Consider the following 12,180-nt stretch of genomic DNA (forward strand, 5'->3'; position numbering starts at 1 on the left):
CACGTACCTTCACAGTAGCAGCTATCTTTTGAAAAAATTTGTCAGACGTAGAGAGTCAACTGGAGGCAGAATCCCTCATGTTATGGATACAGCAGCATATGGAAGAGAAGGGCATCTAAAATTACGGTAAGATTTTACACAACTATACTTTTTTTTCCAGAACTTAGGAATTGGGTAGAGATACCTTGGATGTGCATCAGCAGCTCAGGTACTACGTTAACAGAATAAAGCCATTTACCAAGACTGAAAGTCTTTTTATTTCCTTTTATGGGACAATTAAAGGTCAGCCTGTCTGTAAGCAAACCAGTGCACTTTGGTTGTTCACTGGTATTGTTATTTTGCTACACTCACCATGGCAAGGTGAATCCAGGCAAGGTAAAGGCACATTCCATTAGAGCCTTTCCTCTTATGTAGCATTTTGGAAAGGATTGAACCTCTTTGGTTCCATCCAAACCCCACAGTCATACAGGGACAGTCAGCATCAGGGATTCTGAGGAAGTCTGCTTCATCAACTCCCCATTTGATTCTGACCCTTCTACTGCTCTCAGAAAATGGACATGCGGGCAGAAGCACACAGACTCATCAACAGAGTCTTTCACTGAAGATAGAAGGAGATGCCTTCCCTTGCTTTCGGTCTCTCTGAAGATGTCTCATTCAGCGACATTCTCGAATTGATGAAACAGAGAGGGGGTCAGACATCCCAAGACCCTTCTGTCGATAAATCTGTATTTTTCAAGGCATTTGGCTCCAAACCAATATCGTCCTGTATGGTACCATCTATTGATCCTCTTACCGATCTTATGACTCATTTGGCATGGAAAGGACCTTGATGTGGTGTGGCCCATCCTTAAGAAAGCCGACAAAATATCTGCACCTTCATATAGGAAGCACTGGAGTAAGGGCCCACTGGTGGATGCTATGGCGGTGTCTGCAGCCACAAAGAAAGAGCTATCAAAAGAAAGCTCGTCTTTTCATCCCCCTAATAGAGAATCTAGAGTAGTGGACAGATTTGGGAAGCGAGCTTATAATCTGTGACTTTTGCCCTTAGATCACTGAACTACCTTACCCATTTAAGAAGATTCCAGAGAGATTTGACTAAAGGGATCACCAAGTCACCCTTGGGGGTGTTGCCTGCGGGTGTTCAGAAAACCTTGGACTCCCAGTTTCCACCTTTGAGTCCTCCTCGAATGTGGCCATGAGTCTTCTCTCTAGTGCAGGAAACAGTATTGCCAGAGAAGCAAGCACCGGGATAACCATGCATCTTCATGCCTGGATGCGACTTTGACTCAATAGTAACTAACAAGATGGCAAGACTCTCTCTGCAGTGGAAGTGTTCTTTTCTACCCTGCAAAGAATTTTTTCTAGGAACTGAGATTAAGAAGGAAAAGTAACGCAAAATAATTCCACTAAAGGAAAAGATCCCCCTGAAGCTCTCCTTGCTACATTACCAGTGAACCGGCCAAACTTCAAAGAATAAAGAGTATTTTGAAGGAATAACAGATATGTTGGGATGTTTTTAATTTTTTGTATTATTTAAGACTGAATATTGTTTTTATTCCGTAATTTGCTCGAAATTTAGGCAAGTTTTGGTGCTCATCTGAGCTACAGTTTCACATACCAGAGTCATTTATTTCTTGGTTTTAGGAATCATAAACTGGGAAAGAAAATGTGGTTGCTCAAATCACAGGGTTCTTTCGTTGACTTCCTAAGTGACACCTCCGTGTGGCAGAGGGGGAGGCAGTTTTAATGGATAACTTCCAAGAGGTAGAGGTGGACAGCAGAATCGAGGCTTTTGCGGCCCATTTTCCAAGAAAACCTTTCAGTGCTCCTGAATCGTTACCCGACTGCTGCATTCTGGAGGCAGTCTGGTGGTGGTGGGTGTCTAGCTTTACACCCTCAAGCCTGGCAAGTGTTAACATTAGAGTCATGGGTGCTAAGAATAATATTCAGAGGCTAGTCAATTCCCTTTGCATTCCCTCCACAGATAAAGAAGAAAGTCCTCAATATTCCACCCAGTCAGTGGGATTCAGCAGCCATACAAATCTCAATGGTGTTAGAAAAGAGAGTAGTCCAACCTGTCCTCAGCAACCATTTAGAGTCTGGAGACTACTGCAGGTTCGTTTTAGTACCAAAGAGGACTGGGGACCTTAGACCCAACTTGGATCTGGCAGTGGATGATTTCTTCACAGCATTTTCTAATAGCAATGCACATCCTGGGGTGCTCCATTGTAGTAACAGACAAACTGAGCCACTGTGCAGAACCATATTAATGCCTCACAAGTGGTCTTTGATTCCCACAGTGACGGAAACCATTTTTAGTCACCGGAGCCAACATTGCCGCCTCTGATCTGAACAACAAATGCAACAGGTATTTGCCCTGATGTCCCCACCAGGAGAGTCATCAAGGGAAGCTGTAGTTACAAATTGGCCTTAGCCCCTTTCAAGATGAGTGTTCTGTCTGGCCATACTTTTCAAGGTCTTGTTGTTGACTTGAAGAAACAAGCCCTTTCTACTGTGTTGGATCTCTGTGAAGTCCATTTAGACCCATCCAGCCTTCATCTTTCTAGGACCAGATGAACACTGAAATGGGGGGGGGGGCAACATTCTCATAGAACAGAAAAAAACACTTGTGTGTGGCATGGTTCTGTCTCCCTCTTTTTCTAGCAAGCTCATCCAAAAAGACAACACTAGCAGCCCAGTATGCATAGCCCTGACTACCATTTTGATGTTGGGGGGGGGGGGTTCTGAGACTGTCATAGCTTGAAGAAGCCATCATTAAAGATGAGCGAGACATCAAAGAGACATTACCAATAAAGATCCACATAACGCTTTAGCAACTCGTGCTGAAAGAAACGTCGTTCATTATTTCACTTATAAGGTGATAGAGAATGTATATAGTGGAGTAAGAAAAGGTGACATTGAAAATCTTACTGAATGCAGGGAGAGTAAGTGGATTGTGAACCTCTGTGCTGATATTGAGCCTGGCTTGAATAACATCATTCCACTGAAACCTATACTAAAAGATAGAAGACCAACCATTAGTTAATATGGAGGTGTGTCAGGCTTTAATAATTCATGATTGGTTACACCCCTCAAAAGCATAAAGCATAGGAAATAGAACACCCTCAATTGAGAGGAAAGAGGATTGGTGCATTCAAACAGCTGATTGACAGCGTGATGATTGAATGATTCTTCCAACAGTAAAGGAAGTAAGAACTATAAAAAGGAACTTCCCGTCCCAATCTCTGCGATCTGAAGAAGATACCGAAAGCGCTTATAGTTTGGAATACAGAGGGACTGTTTTATTCTAGACCAAGATTTTAACTCGACATGAAGATTTTAATAATTTTGCCATTAAAGCCAGAAGCTCTTATTTGAACTGTTTGAACTGTTTGACTGGTTAAGTTGCAATTACAGTTTGCTACAGATGTTCTTAGTGTTTCACTGTTGGAGTCATTACATTTGGGTAATCTGCTGGCAGGTTGCCCTCAGTCGGCCTGAATATCAAAGTCTTGGGTCATGCGTCTGGTGCTGTCGCCTCTTCCATGACGTCAGGTCGTCAGGGGTATAAAACATGCAGCCGACGCCATTTTCTTCAGTCTTTCTTGCCACGCGGTGCCCGAAGCAGAAGCAGTTTGCAAGTGCAGGTCGGCCGACTCCTGAAATTTTCGCATTTGAGTTTCAGAACCGAAGTCTTCAATTAAAGCTAAGTATCCCGTTGGGGAAACTTTTTCTTGCTCCTTACCAATGTCAGTAAAAGTACTGTATTCCTTGCCTAGGCCCAGATCATAATGTGCCTTGCTGTCGGTTTTGTGCTAGATTTAACCAACGCACTATTAAGCGTCGGTATATCTTTGCTTCAAAATATTTTGGAAACAGATTTAATTACCCTGAAATGTCATCGGATAGCAGTCCGACTACTGGTGTTCACAAAAAATGCAAAGAAAAGGACAGAGACAGACCGTCGAGATCCAAAACCTACAAAGCTTCTCCTAAGCCAGTCGCCTTTTCGCCGGTACTCAGTGAGGTGCTTTCGCAGTCCCTGATACCCGCTACTTTCGAGTTGCAGGCCTCTACCGAGACCCATGTGGAGTCTGGCATGCCGCGAGAATCTCAGAGTATTGTACCTGCGGATGTCTCTCCCTCGGATGAGTCCTGAGCCGCTGAGCAGGCACCGGCTTCTGAGGGTGTTTTCAGGCCTCAGCATTTCTGTACTTCTAAGGCTAAAAAACCAATGCATGAGCCACGTGCTCAGGCCTCTATGCCTAAAAAACAGATGATTGAAATGGCCGAAGACTTAATTACCATGATCAGGCGTTCCCAACCCCCCCCCCTTCCCGATAAGAGGCCTAGGCAAGACACTGATTATGAATCTTCAGATCAGGTTTCTATTTCTTCTGATTCCTCTTCTGATGAGGAATTTTCTATACCACCCTATCAGGATTCAGATGCAGAGCAATCCATGCTATCTGCATCTCCTCCTGAAGATTATTCTTTTGGAGAAACCTTGCATACTTTAAGGGAACATTTTCATTGGGAGTGTCAGAATTTCTCGGAATCCAAAAAGAGACTTGGGGATTTCCTCCTTCTTCCTTAGCATAGGCATTTGGCTATACCTCCTGTATTAGACATTGTGGATGGTGTGTTTGTGGAATCGAGCATGGCTCCTGATTCCCTACCTCCGGCTCCTAGTAAGCCTGACAGATATTACAGGGTTCCTGACTCCCACAAATTTTTATTCAAAAATCCTGCTGCTGACTCTGAAACTATCTCACAGGGTCCCAAAGGTGTAAAGGCCTCAACAGCTAAGAATCCTACCCCCTCTGATAGAGATTCCAGGACACTGGATAGATGGCGAAAGAAGGTTTATAAGTCTGCAACCTTGGCAATTAGGGCCTTAAACTGCCAGTTTCATATGCTTAAATATCAACAGCATGTTATGGGATTATTGAAACAGAAAATGATGTTGATTTCTGAATGTGTGGAAAATAAAGGATTACAGGAATTATTGCATGTAGCAGAACAGGTTGGAAAGCATACTTTGCAATGTGGTTTTGATTCCTTGGAGGCCTATTGCAGGGGCACAGTTACTGGATCTGTGATTAGAAGGCATGCCTGGGTCAAGGAGCAAAACCTGCCTGATCATGTTAAAGCTAAATTGTTGGATGCACCTTTACAGCATGATACTCTGTTTGGAAATGAGGCAGAAGAGGTTTTAAAGAAAATGGAAGACAAAGCTAAATCTATGCAAACTGTAAAAGATTTCTTACAAGTACAGCCACCCAGATTCAGTAGACACTGGCCTACAAAAAATTGTTCCTTTCCTGTGTCCGACAGAGCCTCACGGGGCAAATCCAGATGCTCAAAAGGCTCTAGATACCAATCACAGGGTTCCAACAGGTCAAAGCAATGGGGTGCATCTACCTCCAAATCTTGAGGAAACAAAGCAGAGCCCTACAGTAAACATTCTCGATGACTTCCCTCTGCCATCACCAAGCACTTACCTGTTGGCAGCCCCCTTAGGGGGAAAATTAGCACTTCATGCTCAAAATTGGCAGTTAATAACCCAGGACAAGTGGGTACTAAACATAGTATCCCAGGGATACAGATTTCATTTCCATACCTTGCCAATTCCAAATGGTTGGCCAGATCTGCCACAAAATCAATGGGCAGAGGCTCAGAAACAAGTTGAGTCCCTCATGGATATGGGGGCTATTCATCCAGTACCAGAACAGGAAAAAGGGCAGGGGTTTTATTCAAGACTGTTCTTGGTACCCAGAAAAGTCGATGCCTGGCGCCCAATACTGGATTTATCGATTTTGAACACATTCTTGGACATCCCAAAATTCAAAATGCTAACTTTGCAACCACTTCTGCCCATGCTGGGCAAGAACCCCTGGTTAGTGACTCTAGACTTAAAAGAAGCATACCTGCATATCCCAATAAGTGAATCGTGCAGAAGATACCTCCGCTTTAAAGCTGGTTTCATGCATTACCAATTCTCTGCACTGCCCTTTGGCTTATCTACTGCGCCCAGGGTCTTTACAGAGTGCCTGGCACCAGTAATTGCATTTTGCAGACAAAGAGGCATACAAATCTATCCGTACTTGGACTGTCTCATTCAAGCAGAAAACAATGATATTCTTCTTCAACATCTGGCATTTGTAAAAAGGCTTCTAACATACCTAGGGTACACAATAAACAAAAAGAAATCACGACTGGTACCCTCTCAAAAGATTACATTCCTGGGTGCAAGCTTAAATACAACTGCCCAGATGGCTTACCTTACGCCAGACAAGCAAAGGCAACTGACTATTTACTTCAAACTGATGGCAGCAAAAACCCAGTTATCTGCAAGACAAATTCTGCAGGCTTTGGGGTTCATGGCATCCAGCATTCTACTAATTCCATATGCAAGACTGCATATGAGGAAACTACAGTCGTATCTATAAAGTTTATGGAGTCAACATTGTCACAGTCTGGAAATAATGATTCCTCTCATTCCCTGCCTACAACAGGAGTTTCTTTGGTGGGCAGAGGCATGTCACCAGAACATGGGACGGTCTTTCACTGTACCCCCTGCCACCCAAACCCTAACTACAGATGCATCAGACTATGCTTGGGGGGCCCACCTGGCGGAGATGCATTCAGGGAATATGGAGCCCAAAACAAGTGCATCTGCATATCAACCAGAAAGAGATGTTAGCTGTTCAGAATGCCCTGACAGCCTTCTAGGACTTACTTCATCCAGGACAACTAGTGCTAAAGACGTACAACACCACGGTTATGTGGTACATAAACAAGCAGGGGGTACACATTCCTACCTCCTTTGCAGACTAGCCATGGCATTGTGGGACACAGCCTTGACTTACCAAGTACATCTTCAAGCTCAATTCCTGCCAGGAAAACAAAATACTCTGGCAGACTACCTAAGCAGAAATCTTATGGACCCTCACAAGTGGAAACAAGTGGAAACTGGATCTATAAGTTTTCAGCATGATAACACAGAAATGGGGGAATCCAGACATAGATCTATTTGCCTCTCCCCAAAATTATCAACTGGACAAATTCTGCACAAGAACTTGGCACAGACAAGCATGGAAAGTGGATGCCCTTTCCCTCAGTTGGAAAAACTACTCATTTCCTCCTCTGCCTCTTCTAACCAAGGTCTTACTAAAGGTCAGACAGGAAAAAACAAAAATGATCCTAATTGCCCCGGACTGGCCTCGCCAGCACTGGTACCCAATTCTAAGGAATATGTCTCAACTACCTCCTTGGTACTTGCCTCAAATACCTCATCTAGTGTCTCAGCAGAGCAATCAAATTCTGCACAATCAGCTCCAAACTCTGAACCTGGCAGTGTGGCTGATCATGTAATTATTCAAACAACTCCTCTCAGTAAATCTGTGATGGATGTCATTTTGGAAGCCAGAAGGCCTAGTACTAGAAAATCTTATGCTGATAAATGGAAGAGATTCTGCGCTTGGAACCAAGCACAAGGAACAGACACAGCAAAGCCAAATATTCCTCAGATTTTACAATACTTGACTGAGATGCTTGACAAGGGCCTATCTTTTTCATCAATAAAAATCCCTGCCTCTGCCATTTCAGCTCATTACAACACAGAGCCTCCCATCTTTTCTCATCCTCTGCTAAAATAGTATCTTAGAGGGGCCAAAAATGTAAGGCCCCCCAGAAGATCACCAACTCCTGCGTAGGACCTCTTTTTTTTGTTGGAAAAGCTCACCCTGCCTCCATTTGAACCAGCAGCTACTGCGGATATGAAGTTTTTATCTTGGAAAACAACTTTCCTTTTGGCAATCATTTCAGCAAGAAGGGTTTCAGATCTACAGGCCCTCATGGCTGTGGAGCCTTTTATTACATTTTACCCGGACAGGGTGTCCCTCAGGACCAATCCTTCCTTTATGCCTAAGGTGGTATCCAGTGTTGCTCTTAACCAAACTATTCATCTGCCAACTTTTTACCCAAATCCGCAGAACAAGGGGGAACAGATTCTGCATTCCTTGGACGTACACAAACAGATAAGATTCTACTTAAACAGGACCAAATCTCTAAGAAAGTCTGAGCAGCTGTTGGTGGCATTTGCTGCAGGATCAGAGGGGAAGGCTATTTCAAAGCAGAATATTTCAAAGTGGATAAGCCACTGCATTAATTTCTGCTACTTGCATCATGGTAAACCAGTGCCCAAGGGAATCAGGTCACATTCTACCAGGGCTGATTCTACCTCCGCAGATTTTCTCAGAGGAGTGCCAACCAAAGACCTTCTAGAAGCTGCTACTTGGGGCTCTGTTCATACATTTACAAAGCATTATCATTTGCCCCTCTTCTCTAAGTCCAGGGCAGGCTTTGCCACTGCAGTTCTGCAGGGCCTTATAGCCACTCCTAATGCTATTTAGTGCCAGCCTCCCATCCATACCTTTGGGATTCTACCCAAATGTAATGACTGCAACAGTGAAACACGAAGAACATAGTACAGTTGTGTACACTTACCATAAATGTAGATGTTCGAGTGTATTCACTGTAGCAGTCCGGGTTACCCACCCGCCATCCCCCTTTTTTCTAGGACTTTTCTTTCCTTCACTATATTCTACAGCCTTTGTGGTGTATTTGCTTTTAGATGAAGGTAAAGTTTATGTTGTTACAATTGCATTTATATATATATATATATATATATATATATATATATATATATATATTTGGTTTTTTTTTTGTTCCCCATTTGGGGGGCACCTGACATCTGGGGCAAGACAAACTGAAGAAAATGGTGTTGGTTGCATGTTTTATACCCCTGACGACCTGACGTCATGGAAGAGGAGACAGCAACCGACGCAGGACCCAAGACTTTGATATTCATGCCGACTGAGGGCAGCCTGCCAGCAGATTACCCAAATGTAATGACTGCAACAGTGAATACACTCTAACATCTACATTTATGGTAAGTGTACACAACTGTACTTTTTACAGCAGCTACTACATCTTCAGTGTGGATACTTTGTATATCAGACTTGAAAGACTGGACATCTTGAAACCATCATTTCACTGCAGTGAAACTGCATTCACAGTGTGGTTGTCTTGTAAGTGCATTTAATTGAAGCATTGGAAATTCATGCAAGTCTTTATATATATGCTTCACTTTTATAAGCTTTATATCATTTAATTACGCTACTTATTTTTCAAGAGAAACGTACTTCATTGGCCATCGTTGTACAGCGCTTCATTTTGAGTCGTTTTGACTTGTTACTGATAGCTGTACTTTAGCATTAGGAGGTACGCTCATTTTACTGTTTTAGTGGATATCAGTCACCTAAATCAATTTGTAAAACAGACAGAACTCTGGATGGTCATTATTCAGTCCATACTGCCTTTGTATGTGGAAGGACAATTGGATGTGTTCAGTAGATTCCCAGGACGCTTACTATCACGTGAAGATATAAAGGCAGTGCAGGAGATTCCTTAATTTCCAGCTGAGAGACCATCATTGTTAGTTCAGAGCCCTGCCTTTTGATCTCACAACAGCCCCCAGGGTGTTCACCAAGGTAATGGTAGTGGTGATAGTGCACTCCCATCTGTTAGGATCCAAGTTTTCTCTTACCTCGAAATTAGATCCTAGCTGCTACCTCCCAGTATCTGCTGCTACATTACCTGTATCTTGTACTCCACTTGTTACTGAACTAAATTTTCCCAAGTGTCATCTGACACGAACCCAACAAATTGAATTTATTGGACACCGCCTTAATACCAACCTACAGATCGCCATGTTTCTCCAATCCAGGGTTTTATCCTAACATCCAGCAGCCATGTGGGTGCTTCATCATCCATCACCTACAGCCAGATTGATCTTATGCCTAGTGGTATCCAAACCACATGAGGGTGCTCCAGTGAACGTAGCAGTACAGTGGTCTAAGAATATTCACCTGTTATATGCAAAGATTCGGCTCATTCTGATTTAAAGATGTCACATTGCCTGGTGGATTACATCCTCATCAGTAGCCGAGGGCTGCCTATTCCATATGACTTCTCTGGTAGTGGTAGTAATCACGGACGCTTCCCTTCTGGGAGGAGCATTTTGAAGGAAGGATGGTCCAAGGTGCATGGTTACCCATAGAGGCCAGTCTTCACATCAGTGTCTTGGTGAGAGTGGTCCTCCTAGCGTTGTAGGTATTCCAGGATCTCCTCCTCAAGGGTGCAATTTCCATATAGACAGACACTATGACAGTGGTATGCTACATCAGCAAACAGGAAAGAACGTGTTCTTACCTGCTGTGTCAAGATTCCACGAGAGTTTGGTAGTCGATGTCTTCACACCGCTTTCTAATAGTAATGCATATCCCAGGGTCATCCAATGTTTTAGTGGACAGATTGAGAAGGTCCCACAATCGAATAGAACAGTGGCAACTTTGATTTTCCATTCCTGCAGCCAGCCTTGCTGTGACCTCTTTGCTTTGTACTTCAACCAGAAATGCAACAGTTACTTCACCCTGATCCCTCCACAGGATCAATCACTGAGGGACGCTGTGGTCCACAATTGGCCTCCGGGTCTCCTGTATACTTTTCCTCCCTTGCCTCTAATAAACAAGTTTGTAAGAAAGCCAGACTGTGCAAGGCCAGGGTGTTCCTCACTGCCCCCAACAGACATAGTTCCCCTTCTGTGGCCTCTACTATTACATCTCCCTTGGAAGTTAGAGCAACATCCAGATCTTTTAACTCACCCAGCCAGATTGATTCCTCCAAATCAGAAGTCCATGAAATTAACCAAATGGTTTCTCCAGTTCTGACCATAGCCAAAGAAACTGGGCTCCCCACTGTGGTTGTCAGGATCATATTGGCTTCTCTGAAGTCAGTCACAAGATGTGTAACAGTAAATGGAAATGGTTCTCTATCTGGGCAGTCTCCAGGGGAATTGGACCCCTTTTCAGCACCCATTCTGTCCATATTAGAATTTTTATCTGAACATTTTGACGAGGGTTCTAGCTTTTCTACCGTCAAAGTTCAAATGACAGGTATCTCAAACTCCCACATTGACCATAATGATTGCTATATCACTTCTCTAGAGATTTCTAAAGCTTTTTTGAGGTGGTTATTCCTTTTACGATCTTCCATCCAGGACCTAGTTCCCCCATGGGACATTACCGTTGTGCTTCATGAGTCTAACCTAGTTTACCTTTGGGCCAATGGCCACAGTTGTTCTAAAATTCTTGACCTGGAAAACTATTTTTCTGGTGGCAATTACATCAGCCAGACATGCCTTGGAATTACAGGCAATTTCATACAAACCTCCCTGTTTTTTTCACAAAGACAGAGTTTCTCCGAGAACTAATGTGTTTTCTCGTTAAGATGGAATCTGCAGCAAACTTAAACCAGTCAATTTATCAGTATTTCTTCCCAAATACTAACAACAGGGTTGAATATGCTTTACATATGTTGAATGTTCATCATCTGTTCAAGTTCTGTCTTCACAGAACTAAACAATTCAGGAAATCCAATCAGTTGTCTATTGCCTTTTTAAACCCAAAACTGCATTTCCTTTGTAATAAAAATAATTTGGCTTTACCATCTAAACCAAAGGCTTATTCTACTAGAGCAATGTCTACTTGTACAGCCTTTTGTAGAAGACTTCCCATTGACTACGTTTGTTTGTCATTGACTTTGTACATAGTCCATACTTTTGTGTTTTATTATAAACTGGATATACAACCTAAGTCACATTCGTCTTTTAGCTCAACCATCCTCGGGAACATCCTTCCTAGATACCACCCAGAGTGACAGCTTGGGAATCTGTCCCTTGTGTTGAATTAGACTTAGCATTGGATATGAAAGTTATGTACTTGCCATAATGATAGATCCATGTTGTCTGATTTTCATCTGGTTCAACCTCCCTCCTGACCCCATACCAATTGACACATAGATGCATATTGTCTGATTTTCATCCGGTTCAACCTTCCTCCCTCCTGACCCCATACCAATTGACATAGATCCATGTTGTCTGATTTTCATCCGTTTGACACATTTGACTTCGAGATGACCTTAACAAAGGTTGTCATCTGCCTGTCTGTTTCCTTGCATCCTGTGTTCTTGGTTTCTATATTCTAATATATGTTCATAATTAGGTCTCATTAATACTGTAAGGGGCAAACTCAATTGAGCTAGGGTGGAGTTCAG

The 12,180-nt window shown here is 43.0% G+C and overlaps 1 protein-coding gene across 1 annotated transcript in view; it reads left to right on the forward strand.

Moving 5' to 3' along the window:
* RAPGEF1 (Rap guanine nucleotide exchange factor 1) overlaps positions 1 to 12,180 on the forward strand; it is a 2,911,094-nt gene that overhangs the window by 1,292,273 nt on the left and 1,606,641 nt on the right. The window lies entirely within an intron of this gene.

The sequence above is a fragment of the Protopterus annectens genome, chromosome 16.part0 (genome assembly GCF_019279795.1).
Source record: "Protopterus annectens isolate FY-2018-M chromosome 16.part0, PAN1.0, whole genome shotgun sequence".
Classification (NCBI taxonomy): Eukaryota; Metazoa; Chordata; order Ceratodontiformes; family Protopteridae; genus Protopterus; species Protopterus annectens.